This window comes from Lissotriton helveticus, chromosome 3_2 (assembly GCF_964261635.1).
Source record: "Lissotriton helveticus chromosome 3_2, aLisHel1.1, whole genome shotgun sequence".
Classification (NCBI taxonomy): domain Eukaryota; kingdom Metazoa; phylum Chordata; class Amphibia; order Caudata; family Salamandridae; genus Lissotriton; species Lissotriton helveticus.
Window position 1 is genome coordinate 80,421,598 of NC_136062.1, and position 18,239 is coordinate 80,439,836.

The window sequence follows — 18,239 nt, forward strand, 5'->3', positions numbered from 1 at the left end:
AGGTCTGTGAGTGCGATCCCATCGGGGCCACTTATACACGGAAGCACCTGAGGCTGCAGCGTCTGCTGACATAGACGGTGTAACGGAGCACTGGATTTGTCCCCCCACTGGTAGATCTGGCTACGAGTGCTGAGCCAATAAAGACAGGCTTCATTGAGGAGTTCGCTGGCGTATGTCTGCTGCATTGTCAATAGATGTCTACGTGCAGCCTGTCCCGCTGTGTCCCTAATGGCGTGCTCTGAATCAAGGAATTGGGCCTCAATTCCGAGCAGTTAATTGCGCCGCTGCCTGCATAAGGCAGTGCAGAAGGAAATATCCGCTCCCCTAAGAGTGGATTTTATTGCCTCCCACAGTGTGACCGGCGACTCCACTGATCCCGTGTTAAGTAGTAAATAGTCCGCTAAAGATGTATGCATATGTGCCCTATATTACTCGTCCTTTAATAACCACAGCGACACACGCCACCAAAATCGGGAATTCGTGGGGTCTTGAGAAAGGACACCGGGGAATGGCCAGATAGCCCCCTGGGAAGGGTTGCAGCCTCGGCTAGTCTATGGGTGTGTGGTGCAGTGAGGAATATAATCTAAATAGGAAAAGGAATCATGTGGCCTAGAGAAATAGGTGTAGACATGCGTGTCAGGGGTGTGTATCACTTACAACGCAACTTTTACGTCGTAATGCTGTTACAACGCAGCTATTACAACGCAGGATCCATTACATCGGATGCCATTACAACGCATGGCATTACATCGCAGATGCTATTACAACGCATACTATTACATCGTAAGTATTGGTAAGTATATAATTTTTTTTAATTTTATTTAATATTATATAATTGATTTAATTATTATTAATTATAAATAAAAATAAATAAAAATATTTATTTATGTTTTTAAATATTATAAAATAAATTTATTAATTTAAGTAATTTTTTAAATAAGTATGAGTATAGGAGTATATGTTTTGGTGTACTGAGGTAAATGTTTTGGGGTGTTTGGGTATTTTTATGTTTTAGGGAAGGGTTTGGGTTTTGGGGTACAGGGGTGTTTTTAGGTTTCAGGGCTAGGTTTGGGTTTTGGGGTACAGGGGTGTTTTTAGGTTTCAGGGTAGGGTTTGGGTTTTGGGGTACAGGGGTGTTTTTAGGTTTCAGGGTAGGGTTTGGGTTTTGGGGTAAAGGGGTGTTTTTAGGTTTCAGGGTAGGGTTTGGGGTACAGGGGTGTTTTTAGGTTTTAGGGTAGGGTTTGGGTTTTGGGGTACAGGGGTGTTTTTAGGTTTCAGGGTAGGGTTTGGGTTTTGGGGTACAGGGGTGTTTTTAGGTTTTAGGGTAGGGTTTGGGTTTTGGGGTACAGGGGTGTTTTTAGGATTCAGGGTAGGGTTTGGGTTTTGGGGTACAGGGGTGTTTTTAGGTTTCAGGGTAGGGTTTGGGTTTTGGGGTACAGGGGTGTTTTTAGGTTTCAGGGTAGGGTTTGGGTTTTGGGGTACAGGGGTGTTTTTAGGTTTTAGGGTAGGGTTTGGGTTTTGGGGTACAGGGGTGTTTTTAGGTTTCAGGGTAGGGTTTGGGTTTTGGGGTACAGGGGTGTTTTTAGGTTTCAGGGTAGGGTTTGGGTTTTGGGGTACAGGGGTGTTTTTAGGTTTTAGGGTAGGGTTTGGGTTTTGGGGTACAGGGGTGTTTTTAGGGTTCAGGGTTGGGTTTGTGCTTAGGGATAATTAAATTATATTTACCATTTATAAATTAATTACAATATATTTATTAAATTAAATTATATTAATTACATTTTTAATTAAATTAATTAAATTAAATAAATTATTTTAATTAATTTAATTTCATTACAATTTTAAACATATTTAAATTAAAATAATTTCATTATATTAATTAATTAAAATTAATTACAATTTTTATTAAAATTAAATTAAATAAATAGATTTAAATTTATTAAATTAAATTAATTACTATTTTAAAATGTATTTTAATTAAATTAAATAAATTAAATTAAATTAATTACATTTTTTAAAAAAAATATACTTACCTATACTTACGATGTAATGCCACGCGTTGTAATAGCATCTGCGATGTAATGCCATGCGTTGTAATGGCATCCGATGTAATGGATCCTGCGTTGTAAAAATTCCGATGTAACGGAATGCGTTGTAAAAATCAGCGTTATAGTGACACCAATCCCTGTCAGGATGTATATTCCTCCATGTGTCAACCCACCACAAGCCTTGAACCAGGGGCAAGCAATAGCTTGGAGTCTGGGGACTCTGCAACTCGGGCTGAGGTGCACCATCTATCCTGTGAAGGGGACATAACATCATTCCAGTGGCCCGACTATAGTTAATGCAGATGGAAGGTCGGTCCAGTGCGTTGTCAGCCTTTCCACTAAAGACCACGCGAAAGGGGGAGAGCATAGACACTGCCTAAAACAATGGTCTCACCATAGAGCGTCCCATAGATCACAATGAACCTACCCTGTGGATCCAGCCATGTGCAGCTATGAACAAATGGAACACTGTGATGTATGAGTATTGCAAATCCCCGGGAGCCTCGAGTAAAGCCAGCATGATAAGTGTGTGCGAAGCCGAACCATCCCAAGCAAGGTGTCTTAGTGCCCACTAAGTGGGTCTCCTGTAGGAAGAGAACACCCGCTCTGTGCCGCTTTGCCTGGCACAATACAGCACCCCATCTAATCTTGTCCAATAGACCATTAACATTCCAACTGAGGATACGGAGCTCTCTACTCCCGGCCCTGGCTAGATTTTGCGACATAGTCGGTGGTGACATACATTGAAGCATCTGATAACGTTGATGACATTGGCAATCTCAAAGTACAAAGAAGGAAAGACTTCGTGGCAAGAACAAATAACATCAACCAAAACAAAAAACCCATCCCCTCCCCCACCCACCTCGCCCAATACCTCAAAAACAACAGAAGTATCTGTTGCGGTGAGCATTGTACCACTACCCCAATGGGGACAAGGCACAGTCTCATACCAACAGTTTCCCATAGCAGTAGTGCAATCCCCAAAGAAACATTAAGTTTTCAGATGCTGAGTGAAAAGGGAAGTGAGAAGGCCACACGGAGGACCATACTTAATACCATCAGCATATTAGACAAACCAATCAGAGTACTCAAATTCCAATTCTAGAGTAATGAGACCAAATGAGAGAGATGAACAAGTGAAAATGAGTTAAAGTTCACAGCCTATCTGGTCTGCTCTAATACATCTCACGCAGATCACAGTCTCCACCGCGCACAGGCGAGGAGTCAAGTATGCCCCCATCATCCCAGGAGCTGGAGGCACCTTGAGACTTTGAACGCTGCCTTGAGCGTCATCTTCTGTTCATTTTCCCTTTAATCTTAGGAAGCCGCTGCGTGGCCTCACTAGAGGACGACTCAGAATCAAAACTTAGCAGAGTATGTGGCTTGAGCTTACGTTGTTCATCCGTCCAGGCAAAGACCTCCTCGGGGGTGTCGAAGAAGAGAGTACGGGACACATATATGACCCGCAGATGGGCCGGGAAAAGCAATGCATATTGGAGCTTAAATTCTCGCAGGCGTGTTTTGGCAGCGTGAATGACTGCTGGCTCTGTTGCACCAGTCTTGTATAGTCCGAAAAGATGAGGATATAGTGAGAATCATGATGGAGCCTGCCCGCCAACCTAACCTGTGTGAGGACCGCATCCCAGTTGTAGAAATTAAGGAATCTCCCTATAAAGGGCCGAGGCCTGGCCCTAGGTGGAGGCTTTTTCATCAAGGCACGGTGTGCACGTTCAATAATGAAACATTGAGATAGAGACCACTGAGGGTTCCAGCTCTGTATCCACATGAGATGGAATTGTCCCACATTATTATCCTCGCACCCCTCTGGCAAACCTACAAAGCGAAGATTGTTCCTTCAGTCTTTGCCCTCGGCATCCTCCGCCCTGAGCGCGAGCCCCTTAGTGATGGATTCCAGAGAGGACACCTTCTTATGTAGTAAAGCAACTGTATCCTCTGTAGTGTAGATCCTGGTTTGAGCTTCAGTTATTCTGTTGACCGCTTTGCGGAGGTCCTGACGGATCAACATCACATCTAATCCTACCGCCCCAATATGAGCCTCAAGTGCAGCTCGGGACTGTGTGATTACCGCCATCAATGCAGCGTTATCGGGGCCAGCAGAGCCCAACCACCGTCGGTCCGTCGACTGCGTCCCAGCGGCGGCATAGCGATCAAGCGAGCTCTGTTTAGCGCCATGTAGCTTGACGCGAGTCATGTTGGGTGACAGTGAGTAGGTCCTCATAAGCCAGTGAAGTTCTGTAGCAGTCGATAAGTGGCGTGCCTGCACCCCAGCGTAATCATCATGCCATTGAAAGCACCCGGGGGATTGAGAGACGGGGATGGCTCCCTCACTGCAGGCGGCCAGTCCGAAACAGGCATAGAGGCAGGTGGAAAGGCAACCTGCACACAAGCCGTACCAGGGCCTAGCCCGGCCATTTCCGCACGCAGGCGACTCGCCACCCCCATAATGGGTGCCCACGCCAGGTGATGGTCCTCTTGCGCAGTGTAATGTGGTGGTGGGGGATATTCCGCAGAAGTAGGGGCGAAGGTGTAATGACCACCAGCGTGCTCCAAAAGCGATCTATAAACAAGGCCCACCCAGTGTAGAGCTGCGTACGGGGCCTAGTGCAAGCCATACGTCAGTCCCCTCGCCTCTACCACCGCGCAGTGTGATGGGGGCTCCAGATCCGAAATGAAATCCCATGCGGTAGGGCAAGAGGGGCCTCAGGGAGGCATCAAGGGCAAACCAGGCAGTGTGACGGGCCCTGCTACCAATCCAGCGGGCCGGGGCCGGGACACGCCACCGCCACTTCAGCCGCCAGAAAGGAAGGGGAGGACCACCAAGGACTCCAAGATATCCCATAGATAGCGGAGTTGGAGGGCCCAAGCAGGAGCATAGTTCTTCCGTAGGGCAGCCAGAAACCCCCAAGACAAAACCAAGGCGGAGAAGGGGGACGGGGGCCACATGAACCTGGTGAAAGTCCTTCAGCTGCAGCACAGAATCTTGTTGCATAGGTCCAAATCACGGCGATCCTCCACAGCTGGGCCCAACAACGGCAGTCGCCACACCAGCCGGCAATAGCATTCCCAAGTAACAATCCGGTATGGTCGCGCAGCCACGGCTCAGCACGGATCGCCGCAAGCACTTCAGGAGTCCGTTGGCAGCTAGGGGGGAGCAGGTATGGGCCTCCGCCGCCTCCCAAGCCACTAGAGAGGCAAGATATACCGGGTTCGTGGCAGGGAGCACTGGAACGCGGACCTCGGGCTCCCGTTCACACGCTGCCTGCCGGGCCTGCTCGGCGACGCAGCCACAACAGAGTGCCCACTCCGCAGCGATGGTATGGTGGCCCACCGCCAGATCCACACAGGCTGACCTCCGGAGTCTCCACCCGCCCAGCGGCAGGTCGCATGCACAATCCGGCGGCCAGGAGCCGAAGGTGGCAGGGCAGCGTGGCAAGGGCCCAAGCAGCAGGCCTCGGTCCGGGAACAGCATCGCAAGCCGGCTCCACTGTCAGCTATTAAACCATCAGGTGCCACCACGTCACGCCAGGCATGGGCAGGCACAATGCGGGGAGGGCTGGAATGAAGTAAACGCTGATGGGGCAGGATAATAAGAGGATTTATTAGCGGGCCCCCAGTGCTCGTCTAGAGCTGGTCCGCCATGTTGGACCACTCGGCCATGGTCCCAGAAGGAGCATTATTCAATGTATTTTGTATTCATACACAACCGATGTTCTGCTCATCTCTAAATTAGATGAGCAGCGCCACCATGTGGAAGAGGGTCATAAGTGTGTGATGACAGGTAAGTGCCGGTGCTGAGCACTGGAAACCAATTAAGTGCCGGTGCCGAGCACCGGAAAGCATCGGCTCAAATGAAGCACTGTAGCCAACCCCTTTTTGTGGGACCTCTCTGTAGGCAAAGAGAAGGCAGGGCAACAGGACATCCCATTTTTGCCTGAGCTTTTCCAGGAGGCCCATGATCATGCAATGTGGGTGATAGGGTGTGTTAAATTTGTAGTTCACTCCACACTCCTTCCACATTGCAGTGTTATAGCTGGACATGACGCTTGTACCTCTGTCAGTTAAGACCTCCTTAGGGACACCCACTCTGGAAAATAATCCCAGGAGGGCCCTGGCCAACATAAGAGCTGTGGTGGTTCTAAGGGGTATAGCCTTTGGATACCTATTGGCATGGTCCACCACCACTAGAATATAACTGTGCCCAGATGCAGTTGGAGGGCTCATGGGACCAATTATGTAAATCCCAACCCTCCCAAAGGGAACCCCCACTACAGTTAGTGGTATGGGGGGGCCTTTGTGGTACCACCTGACTTACCACTGTCTTGACAGGTGGTACAGGAGTAACAAAACTCCTTTGTGTCCTCTAAAAAGATCCATGCCACCATCACAGACTAGTGTAGCATGAGCTGGAGTTCTGACTAGGCCAGACCCATCTTGGAGCCCAAGGTTAACTCTACTAATCCCTTGTTCCCTGTACCACCACCTGTACTTGGGCTAAAGGGCGCAGTTGCCTTAGGGGCAGTGGTGGAAAGAGGATTTCATTACAAGAAGAATCAGCATCCTTTGTCCAATGTGTCTTCTGTTTACAGAGATAACACCAAGGTTTCTTTTTGCCTTTGGCTTTGTTGGATTGTGACCCCCCCCCCCCAGATGTAACCCTGATGAAGTTGTAGCATCTTGCTTCTTCTGGTCACCACCATGGTTCTAATTGTTCTGCTTCACCCTGGGTCTGACCCATTTATCTGCCTTCTTTCCCAATTCTTGGGTAGAAGTTAGATCAGAGTCAACCAGGTACTGATGCAACAACTGGTTTTGCAAATTATTAAGGATCTCTTCCCTCATAATCAAATTGTACAATCTCTTGAAATCATTCACTTTGCTGCCAAGCAACCAGCCTTCCAGAGCCTTAATGGCACTATCCACAATGTCTACCCAATCCTGATTCTGTGTCTTCTGGGCGTCTCTGAACTAAATCCTGTACAGTTCAGTGGTTAAGCCAAACCCATCAATGAGAGCACTCTTCGAGACTGAATAATTGTCAGCATCCTCTTCTCCTACAGTGAGGAGCTTATCTCTACCTTTGTCTGCAAAGGAGAGCCGGAAGATAGCTGGCCACTGCTCTTGAGGGACGCTCTGAACTTTACAGGCCCTCTCTAAAGCAGTTATCCATTTATGGATGTCATTCTAATATGGTAGGGAGGGACAATCTTGCTCAGGTTCCTATGGTCAAATGAATGGTCTTTAACTCTATGTGCACTGCTGTGGCCACCATGGGACTCTAGCCCAAACTTTTTTCTAGATCTTTGGACTTCTAGCGACTCTTTGTCCAGGGCGAATTGCCGTTGCCTGAGTCTAAGCTTAGCTTTCTCAAGTTCCAGAAATTGACACTACCTGTCATAACATAAGAGTGGTCCCTCTTGCTAGATACAGTGGTCCCTACAGACTGACCTGAGTGATTAAACTCTGCGGAGGGAGATCTAGATCTCCTTGGTATATATACTCTGCCCTCTTCCAGGAGGAGTGAAGAGGGGGCCTTCTTGGCCTTCTCCATCACCTCCCTGCAGATATGAGTTATCCAGGTGGGACCCATATTGGTCCTCCTGTCTAGGGTTTGAGTCTAGGTCATAAAAGGTGTCACCTCCTGACCTGTCTTCATTCCCTGTCCCACCCACTCTCTACTGTTCATATGACCCAGGGGTCTTCTAAGGTCATCAAGAAGTAACATCTCTATGAGACGTTGAGTGTTGGCACCTCTCCCTGTCTTCTGCTTTCTAGAGGCAAACAGGACTTTCAATTCTTGGAATAAAAGCTCACTGTATCTAGAGGGCAGAGAGCCACTGGCATCTCCTTTTATTTTATTTTTATTTATTTTATTTTTGTGTTTTATAGAGTGCGAACTTGACCCGTTAGGGTATCAGAGCACTTTACAGGGATCACAGAAGTTTACAATAGGCATGGAATCACAAATTACAAAAGATAAAGAGGGGGCGGGGATGCAGGATACATAAGGGATAGAGGACACGTATGTACAGATTACATTTATGATTACTCAAGATAAGGCCCCAGGATTCTTGGTGAGATAGCTCGATACTCAGATGGGCAGCGCTAGTTGGTAGTTTGTCAGGGTCTCTGTGCTGATAGGAGGCAACATTTGGGAGAGGAATTTACCCATAAGGAAAGTTTTGGCCTCCTTTTTGAAACGTGCCAGAGAAAGGATTCTTCTGATGGCGGACGGGAGAGGGTTCCATTTTCTTGGAGCGGCCCCAGAGAAAGCCCGATTGATAGTTTTTTTTTCCGGAAACATGCAGGTTGGAGTAAGAGGTCTTTGGCGGACCGGGAGTTTGTGATTCTGCCGGAGTACCACAAGTTTCTGTGCATGATAAGCCGGGGAATTTGAGTATAAAGCCTTGTGAGTGATGCAGGCCAGTTTAAGTTGTATTCTAGCCTCCAGGGGAAGCCAGTTCAAAGCTTTCAAGTGTGGAGAGATATGGTTGAATTTCCTTGAGCTTGTAAGAAGTCTGGTGGCAGCTTTGAGGCAGGCTTTTAAAGGTGCCAGGGAGATCTTGGGTACACCCGAGAGGGTGGAACAGCCATACTCCAGTCTGGAGATTACTAGCGCTTGGACTGCACTTTTTAGGTCGGCAGCGTCAAGGAAGGGTTTCAGTTTCCTAAGGTAGCTCAAGTGGAAACTGGCTGATTTGGCCATCGATTTGATGTGGTCCTGCATGTTCAAATTGCTGTCCAGGGTTATTCCTAGAGATTTCACTGAGTCCACGATGGTCGGTGGGCAATCTAACAGCTGTGATAGCCTTGATCCATATCTGCATCTCAGGATTGGTTTTTGGAGGGGAGATTAGGTGAAATTCTGTTTTCTTTGCGTTGAGTTTGAGTTGATTGGAGGTGAGCCAATGGACGGTTTAGTTCAGGGCCTCATTTAGTGAGAGAATCTCCACGAGAGATGAGGTTTCCATGTAGAGCTGAGTGTCGTCAGTATACATATGGTAGGAGATATTTGCCGTGCGAAGTACTTTGGCAAGTGGTTCAAGGTAAAGGTTGAAGAGGGTAGGGGACAGGGTTGATCCTTGAGGGACTCCGATCGTGACCGGAGAGGGAGCAGATAGGTTGCCACTGATTAGGTATCGCTGCGATCGGTTTTGGAGGAAGGATCTAAACCATTCTCGAACAGAGCCATCCAAACCCATCCTGAGTTTGAGGAGTTCGAGAAGTTTTTCGTGGTTGACCGTGTCGAAAGCCGAGGATAGATCTAGGAGGATTAGAAGGTAAGTTTTCCCTTTTTCAAGGGCTTGGAGGGCATCGTCAAAGATGTGGAGCATGGTCGTTTCAATACTGTGCCCAGGTCTGAATCCAGATTGGAAGTCATCGAGAAGGTAGAAGTTGTTGATGCGTTGGCTTAGTTGTTGCACACACTTCTCCAACACTTTAGCTAAGAGGGGGATGTTGGAAATAGGTCTGAAGTTGTCGAGGGAGGCTTGATCCAGCGACAGCTTTTTCAAAATGGGGAGGACTTGGTCGGCTTTCAGAGAGTCAGGAATGGATCCCTGCCAGAGGGAGGCGATGATTATTGCAGTCTAGGTATAATGGACTGGAGGGCCGCTAGGCAGTTGGAGGGGAGCGCGTCCTTGTAATGGTTATTCGGCTTTATAGACAATAGGATTTTAGAGACAGAGTCTTCGTCATAGAGTTTGAGGTCGGTCCAGAGTGCTTTATTTTAAGGTGAAATCTGTGGGGGCATCGCAGGAGGAGGAGGCAGGTCAGGAAGGGATAGAGAGACTGTGGCCGCACTAAGTTTGTTTCCTAAGGTTGTGACTTTTTCGGCAAAATAGGAGGAGAATTCCTCCGATGATATTAAGGACTTGGGGGTTTCTTTTGAAGTTTTGGCCAGTTTATTGGATTGGTGTTTGACCAGTGGGAACTAAACTCTCTGAGATTGGAGAAAGGGTGTGCTAAACCCATGACTTACCCAACCCTAAGTTCAGTAGAACTTACTTATTCTAAGCTAGTATTATATGTACCAAGTACTAAGTGGTTTTCAGTTAATCAATACAAAGATTTATCTGGTAAAACAATGCAGGCTTGAATCCACCGCTGCCACCAATGTGAGAGGTTGGCCTGGTATATGATTCCCTCTAGTTAAAGTGGGCACCTTGCACCAGTCCAAACAACCCTTATGGTGATTTAAGAGGTCAAAGATAACCTTATAAAGCTAGCCAAGTGGTAGCTGTGGAGAGCAGTCTTCCGGCTTAGTCTTGAAGGAATGTTAAGCAGCTTGTTTTACCAGAATTTAACCTTATTGTGGTGGTTAAATGAAAGGAGAACTACACAGTAGTTATACAAATATGTATTTATTATTATAACACACTCTAAATACCTCACAGTATCTGCTACATGCAGATAAACACAAAGCACACAATACTGTAGCACAGAAACAAATGCAAGTAGCACTAATACACAGTGGGCTCCAGGGGGAGACCAAACCATATACTAAAATAGTTAAGACAGTGTCTAGAGGATGTAGAATCGCTGGGACCCCAAGGAACCACCCAAGGTGAGTAAGTAGGGACCCCACGAAGGACGGGTGCAGTGTGAGAACACGACTGCGTGCTACGTACAATTCAATGGGAGAGTTGCGTTTACAGTTTTAAAACGTAAGGACCCTTCCCAGTGGATTATGAGGAAACCCTTTGGATCATAAAGAGTTACCTATCCCAGGGAAGCTGGGTGTGTGGGGTTGAATTGATGTCGTAAACCGCCGTCGATCTCAATGGAGGACTACAAGGAAATGCCACTGTGGGAAAGAAGAAACGTGTCAGTTAGAATCCAAAGGTGGATTCTTGTCGAACAGTACCTAAAAGCAGAGGAGACAGAGTCTGGGTCACTCAGGAGTGACCAGGGGCTCTGTAGACAAATGCCCACCAATGTCGGGTGGGTCAGGGGCGTTAAGGGGGTTCTTGACTCTGCAGCCCCGGGACCAGGAGATGTCAAGGATGACCAGGAGCCAGATCGAGCTGTCCCACAAAGGATGTCTAGGACTGAGGGGTCAGTGTCCAACTGGAGCACCAACAAGCCTTGGCATCGGCAACCCACGAAGATGATCAAGAGGAGTTACGGTTCGGAGCAGCAAGGCCCAGGAGACTCACCAAACACAGGGCAGTCGGGGCAAGCCTGGAGCAATTAGGGGAGCCCAAGAAACCCAACCAGTATTAACCCTTAAGAGGACTCGCAGGCCAGAATCATAGGAGTCGTGAGGGGACCTCAAGCAGAATTACAAAGCAACAGCCCACGGAGCACTCTGTGTGAGGAAGCCAAAGTTCTATCGTGGAAATGGTGCCAGAAGTCGGGGCTACTCGGAGCCCAGTGCACTTGTTTTAGGAACGCCAACAAGCATATGCACTTGCAAAAGTACACAGTGCACAGGGGTACGGGTATTGCAGCCCCCACGAGGGATTCTGACCTCAAACTTGGTGAGAGGGCCGCTTGGACCTCGAGGGACAGGGAACCCACCTCCTGTATTGCTGGAACCTTCGGAGTCAAGCAGGAGCTCTTGATCAGCAGACTGGTCAGTTGCGTTACAGTGCCTGCAGTTGCAGGGGAGTGACTCCTTCACTCCAAGGGAGAAGTCTTTGGTTGTCCTTGATGCTCCACAGGACCTGCACAGAGCCTGTATGGTGCACAAGTACAGACGATGCTCTGGACAGAGTTGGAGATGAAGTAGGGCCCAAACGAGGTCCAGATTGTCCAGACGGTCGAAGGTCAGTGGTTTATTGATCAGAATCTGGCATATATATTGGCAGTGGAGGACAGACACCTCGGCAGGGTCGACAGCGTTTTATTTTACCTCTGGTACTGCGGATTACTATTTTAAACTGGGAATTCTGGGGGGAACGTTTTAAAAGTTCATTCTTTATTTCTTGCCTTTCATTTCTGGCAACTCTCTGGTCCACCGCGGCTTCTCTAGAAGGGCTGTTTGATGTGGAGAGAGGCTGCCTGTGAGATCAGCTTCACCCGATTAGCGGCGGCCATCTTTTGGTGATTGGCATGTTAGGCTTCTAGGAGGGGGCTATTTAAGCAGTCACAGAGTGCCGGTGCGCTGCAGTAGAGGACAGACACCTCGACAGGCTCAACAGGGTTGTATTTGACCTCTGGTACTGCGGATTACTATTTTAAACTGGGAATTCTGGGAGGAACGTTTTAAAATGTCATTCTTTATTTCTTGCCTTTCATTTCTGGCAACTCTCCGGTCCACCACGGTTTCTCTAGAACGGCCGTTTGATGTGGAGAGAGGCTGCCTGTGAGATCAGCTTCACCCCATTAGCGGCGGCCATCGTTCGGTGGGTGGCATGCTAGTCTTCTAGGAGGGGGCTATAAATTTGACACAGCATGCGGAAGCGCAGCGGACGAGCCCAGCGGGCGCGCCAAAGGTAAGCCCGTCTGAGCCCGTCCGCGCCTGGAATCTGCCGGCTGCCAGGAAGTGCTGCCCGTATCTCAGATCAGGATGTGTCTCATCACCTACACGAGAGAACAACTTTGGGGATTGAGGCAGGGGTGCAGAGGAATTATGCGGATCAGTCAGGAGGCTCCGGGTGGGCAGTGCAGGAGCTGTGGCTGGGTGGGTGAATCTGGAAGTGCCCTTAACCACAGTCTCTCTACCAGGCAGCTCACTAGGGAACTGGGGCTGATTCGCCAGAAGGGGGAATCTCTTCAGGCAGTCAACCATGCTCAGAGAGGACTGTTTCAGGGGCTTTATGTGAATGCAAGGTCGGTCTCTAAACATTCAGCTGAAGTATGGGACCTGCTGGAGGAAGGGCAGTCTGATTTATGTCTTCTGACCGAGATCTAGCTCCAGAACCATTCCGCCCCAACGTTAACAGTAGCCTTCCCCGAAGAGTATAAGGTGACCAGACTTGATAGGGAGGGCAAACGCAGAGGAGGGGTGGCCGTTGCAACGAGGGCTCCTCATCATTTTAGGGTGGTGGACTCAGTACTCTCAACCTATATAGAGCTACTGGTGTTTCAGATAGACTCTCTGAAGGACTCCAGATGGATGGGCGCAGTAGTCTACCATCCCCCGGGGGAAAGCAAGCAATTGTTTTGCTCCTCCCTCCTCAAAACCCTTGCCCCATATATCTTTCAATCTGACTGTTTTGTGTTAGCAGGGGATTTTAATCATCGTTTGGAAGATCCCTCGAAATCAGAATCCAGGGCCCTTCTATCAGCAATGGAATCTTTGGGGCTTTTCTCCAGGGTATCTGAGCTAACTCATTGTGCGGGACACACCCTGGATTCGATCTTTAACAATGTCCCCCTCTTGTCTGTAAAATCTCCACAGGAGTTAACATGGACAGACCACCGGGCCTTAAGATTCTCCTTCACGCAGCCAGAGGGCAAAAATAAGCCCCTGGGAAGGAAGGATGTGCGAAGGTTTTGGAGGAAGGTCACGCCGGAGGCATTCGGCGGAGCTTTCACAGCCCCTTCTATGGAGGATGGGCTGGACAGCAGTGAGGCATTGGAAAGCTGGGAGGCTGCTGTTAAGACTGCTCTCGACCGCATTGCCCCTTTAAAAACAGTGAAGCTAAAGGAGAAACAAGTACCGGCTCCTTGGTACTCGGAAAAACTTAAAGAGGAGAAGGGACGTTGCAGGATTCAGGAAAGAAAGTGGAGAAGGACAAACAGCAAGGAGGATAAGTGGGCCTATAATTTGGCACACAGAGCTTATCTAGGTCACTGCAAAACCGCCAGGAGAGAACATCTGAATGTACGGATTAGGGAGGCAAATAATTCCTCACAGGAATTGTTTAAGATATTAAAATAATTTACCAATCCGACGGTGAGCAACACAGTGGTCCCTCACTCGCAAGGCCTATGATATAAGGTAGCCACCTACTTCAGAGAAAAGATAGATAATATCTACAATTCGCTGGGGGATAGTGAGACCGTAAGGACTCCCAACCTGACGACTAGGGACCCTTCCCTACGGAAGCTTGTCTCTTTTTCCAGCTTCACCACAGAGCAAGTAAGGGCGGCTCTGGCAGCCACTAAATCAGGCTCAGAGGCAGATTGTGCCCCTTCCTTTGTGATGGCAGAACTGTCCTTTGTTCTAGCCCCCTCACTCAAGGCAGTCTTTAACTTCTCTTTTGGTATGGCCAGCTTCCCTGATAAGTGGAAAAATGCCTTGATTAGACCACTTTTGAAAAAGACGTCTGCTGATCCCTTAGAGAAGAAAAACTATAGGCCGATCACTCTTCTGGCATGCGGCGCGAAGGTTATGGAGAAGTTGATCATCCAGCAACTGACTGGATATTTGGAACAGAATCAACTTCTAGATCCGGGTTTCCGGAGCAGGACATAGCATGGAGGCAGCCCTGATGGAAGTCACAGACAGCATTAAAATGTGCCTTGACAAGGGGATTCCCACCATGTTGGTGCTTTTAGATCTGTTGGCAGCCTTCGACACCATCTCGCATTCTATCTTGCTTGGCAGACTACAGGAGATCGGTGTCGAGGGCCAAGCACTGGCGTGGCTGGAAAGCTTTCTGGCAAACAGATCTCAATGGGTTAAACTGGAGCCAATTATGTCAGATTCCACCCCACTGGATAAGGGAGTTCCCCAGGGCTCCATCCTCAGCCCCACTCTGTTCAACATATATGTGGCCCCGTTGTCTGCCATCATAAGATCTTGCGGGTTTGAGACGATCTCATATGCAGACGACACTCAGGTGATCATTCCATTTGATCCGGATCCACCGGTCACGAGAACCAAATTTAAGATATGTATGTTGAACAAAGCGGCCTGGATGAGCGATAATTTTCTCCAGCTTAACTCAAACAAGACGGAGATCCTCCTGTTTGGGAAAGCAGAGGGACTCTGGTGTCCGGACTGGTGGCCTTCGGAAATGGGGATCTCTCCCTCCTAACTCAAAATACCAACTGAATAGAAGCGTGTACCATATAAGACAGACAATAAGAACAAACGAATTGCAGAAAATTGATAAAACTAATAAAACATTATTTGTTTGTTAAAAAGTTTCACTGTTTATTACAAATCAATAAAATCATTAAGGCATCACAACAATACAGTGCCATATAATTAAAAAAGGTTAACGTATGATTTTAAAAAAGCCTATACACATATGTAACAAATAAAAACCAACAAAGTCACAATTTATCAAGGTGATTAAATCCACACAGTTCAGAGTTGTCAAGGTCGTCGACGCAGCGTTTCGGTGTATTACGATACCACCTTCATCAGGACAAACAATTCTATACAAAGAAAGCGTACAATTAGATGAGTCATAAGCGTTTGTTTACAAGAGCGCATTTATTTTACATTTATCTAGGCACTGATCATTCTTACAGGGAGTCCTATACATATTTCTACACGAATCTCCTGAATCATTTATTTAAGAAAAATGGCTTTTGAGTTACAAAGGGCTATGCAGTCAGGTTTCTAACTATGTGACCTTAAGTCACTGTAAGGTAGCTTTTAACAAGGATAATCCATTATGCATACCTGTAGATGTCTAATTATTCCTCTCGTTTTAATTGGAGGTATTTTGGATTCATATCGTAGATCATGGAAAAGACGTTCTGGTCTACTACATCAGAAATGTAAAATTGGGGAGGAGCCAAGCAGGCGACTGTGATGGCCGCTTAGGCACTCAGCTCCGCCGTCTTCACTGCTTTGTGCACGTATCCTGAAACTAATCCTGACCCCGAGCCGCGTTATCGTGAAGGGGAAGTGTTTCGGCTTGCGGTGTCGTGCTCCCGAAGTCTTCACCAGCAGGAGAACCTGAGAATTATTCCCGCGCTACGCCCGGCCCTTAATAGCCGTACAACCGGGGCTTTGCATAGGAGGGATGACCGGCCCCCGATGCAACAACAACGGTCGCCAGTAACGGGGAGGAGTCGGCCGATCGGAGTGAGTCACCCGCACTGCTTACCCCTTGCCGCATTTCTCCGAGCGGGTCGAGGGCCGGCGGAGCATTAAGGAACCGGGAGACTGGACTTCATTTGGATCTTTCCGCCCGTGCACGGCCTGGATATTCCTCCCATCCCTCCCGACGAACTGTGGGCGCCATTTTGTGCACTTCGAGATCTGTGCTTGGGCTCTGAGGGCTCTGGCGTGCTGTAAATATCCTGTCCCCTGTTGAGGTCATCTATGCAGCATTTCCTGAGACGCCATTGAGCTCATCACCCCTGCAGTCATGGCTCGATTGTGCCCCGACGACCCCCGATCGGGTGCATGGGACAGCGTTATCCTGACTACCATGGAGAGGCCGGTTGAGGGGCCCTTGGTGAGGACGAGTGCCGTGGATCGTGCTCGTGAGACGATGCTGGGGACCGGTGATGTTATTGCTGCTCTAGATGCCCTTTGCGTCGCCCTGGACTGCTTTACCCGCGACCTGGTGAGGAAACTAGATGCCATTATTCTGGCCATGGGATACGCTCTTCGGGACTGCTCGTGCGTCCAGGACACTGTGTCACACCCTACATTTGAACGTTGTGTCATGGTTCTCCCGTTGGGTATGGTACTGTTGGAGGGCCGGGATCCTATAACGACTACTAGACTGCTTGCTGCCGAGGAGGATTGGGACTTATTGCTGCGCATGAAACTCTCTCACGGTATTCTTGACTGCAAACTGTTTTTTATGGCTGGCTTTGGTGGGCAGCTCACCGAACTCTCCTGGTCACCTTTTTTGCCTATGTCGGTTAACATGGAGGCTGGCAGGCTTTACTCCGTTGTTGCATTTGATCGCACGGGACAGGGTTGAGATTGCTTCCTTGATTAATGGTGTTGGATATTCTGGTGACTATGTGGCGCACGCGCTGTATTAACTGACACTGACTTCACTTCTGGGTTGATTTGCTGGTCCGGGGCTCGGGGGATGGGTGGCGGGGAGCTGGTATATTGTTTCTCTCCTCCTCCGTTCTTTTTCTTTCTTGTCTTACTAAATTTCGGGTCTCTTAATTAGGGCGACAGGCACACTGCCGGGGGGGGTAGGCCATGGCCTTCTGCAGGGGTGCGGGGTGGGGGGTTGGGGGGAGGGATTTTTCTATCTAGTTCCTTGTTTCTTCCTTGGTTCTATGGCCCCTTCTTTTTTCTTTTCCTTTTCAACATTCTTGTCTTTTACGGTTCCTGTAGTATTTTCAGTTCTTGAGGGATAGGGCGTTGGCTTATTGTGAACTGTGATTGTGCTGGGGATTATCCCGATTTGTATGCGTAGCCCTTTTTCCCTACCGCAAATGTGTTGCTAATTGACCTTTCATTTTATGCTGACTAACTGCAGGACCTCGAATGATTGTTAGTCTTAATTGTCTTAATTTGGAAAACGAACCTTCCTTAATCCTGGCTGCCTACATACCTACTTGCATATATATTCTGTCTTGCTCTTGCTGGAACGCCTGGCCTTGTGCTACTATGTTTTATTGCTATTGATTCTCTATCGTTATGACTTGCTTCGTGGCCGGCCAGAACGGCTGTAGGCCTCTGCCTGTAATTGCTTGTACGAATAAATAAAGGTTCCTTAAAAAAAAAAAAAGAAATGTAAAATTCCTTTCTGGCAAGGACACAAAATTACAGGAAGTGACTGTTAATTAAAGCGTCACTTTTTATTTATCAATTTGTTTGGAGCTTATAAATGACTAATTATTTTGTATTACCTGTCAATTTCAGAAAAACAATGGTGAGGGTACTGCCGGAGGGGGGCCACCGTTATTATAAAATTGTCACTAAGAAAAAGGACATGTCAACACATTAGAATAAGAATTGCATTAGATGTTGCTGTCTAAGGAGTACTGAACAAGTCAGTGCATGGCTGACTTGTTCAGTACTCCTTAGACAGCAATTGACCTGAAATTGACAGGTAATACAAAATAATTAGAGTCATTTATAAGCTCCAAACAAATTGATAAATAAAAAGTGACGCTTCAATTAAGAGTCACTTCCTGTAATTTTGTGTCCCTGCCAGAAAGGAATTTTACATTTCTGATGTAGTAGACCAGAACGTCTTTTCCATGATCTAGGATATGCATCCAAAATACCTCCAATTAAAACGAGAGGAATAATTAGACATCTACAGGTATGCATAATGGATTACTATGTGACTTAAGGTCACATAGTTAGGAACCTGACTGCATAGCCCTTTGTAACTCAAAAGCCAT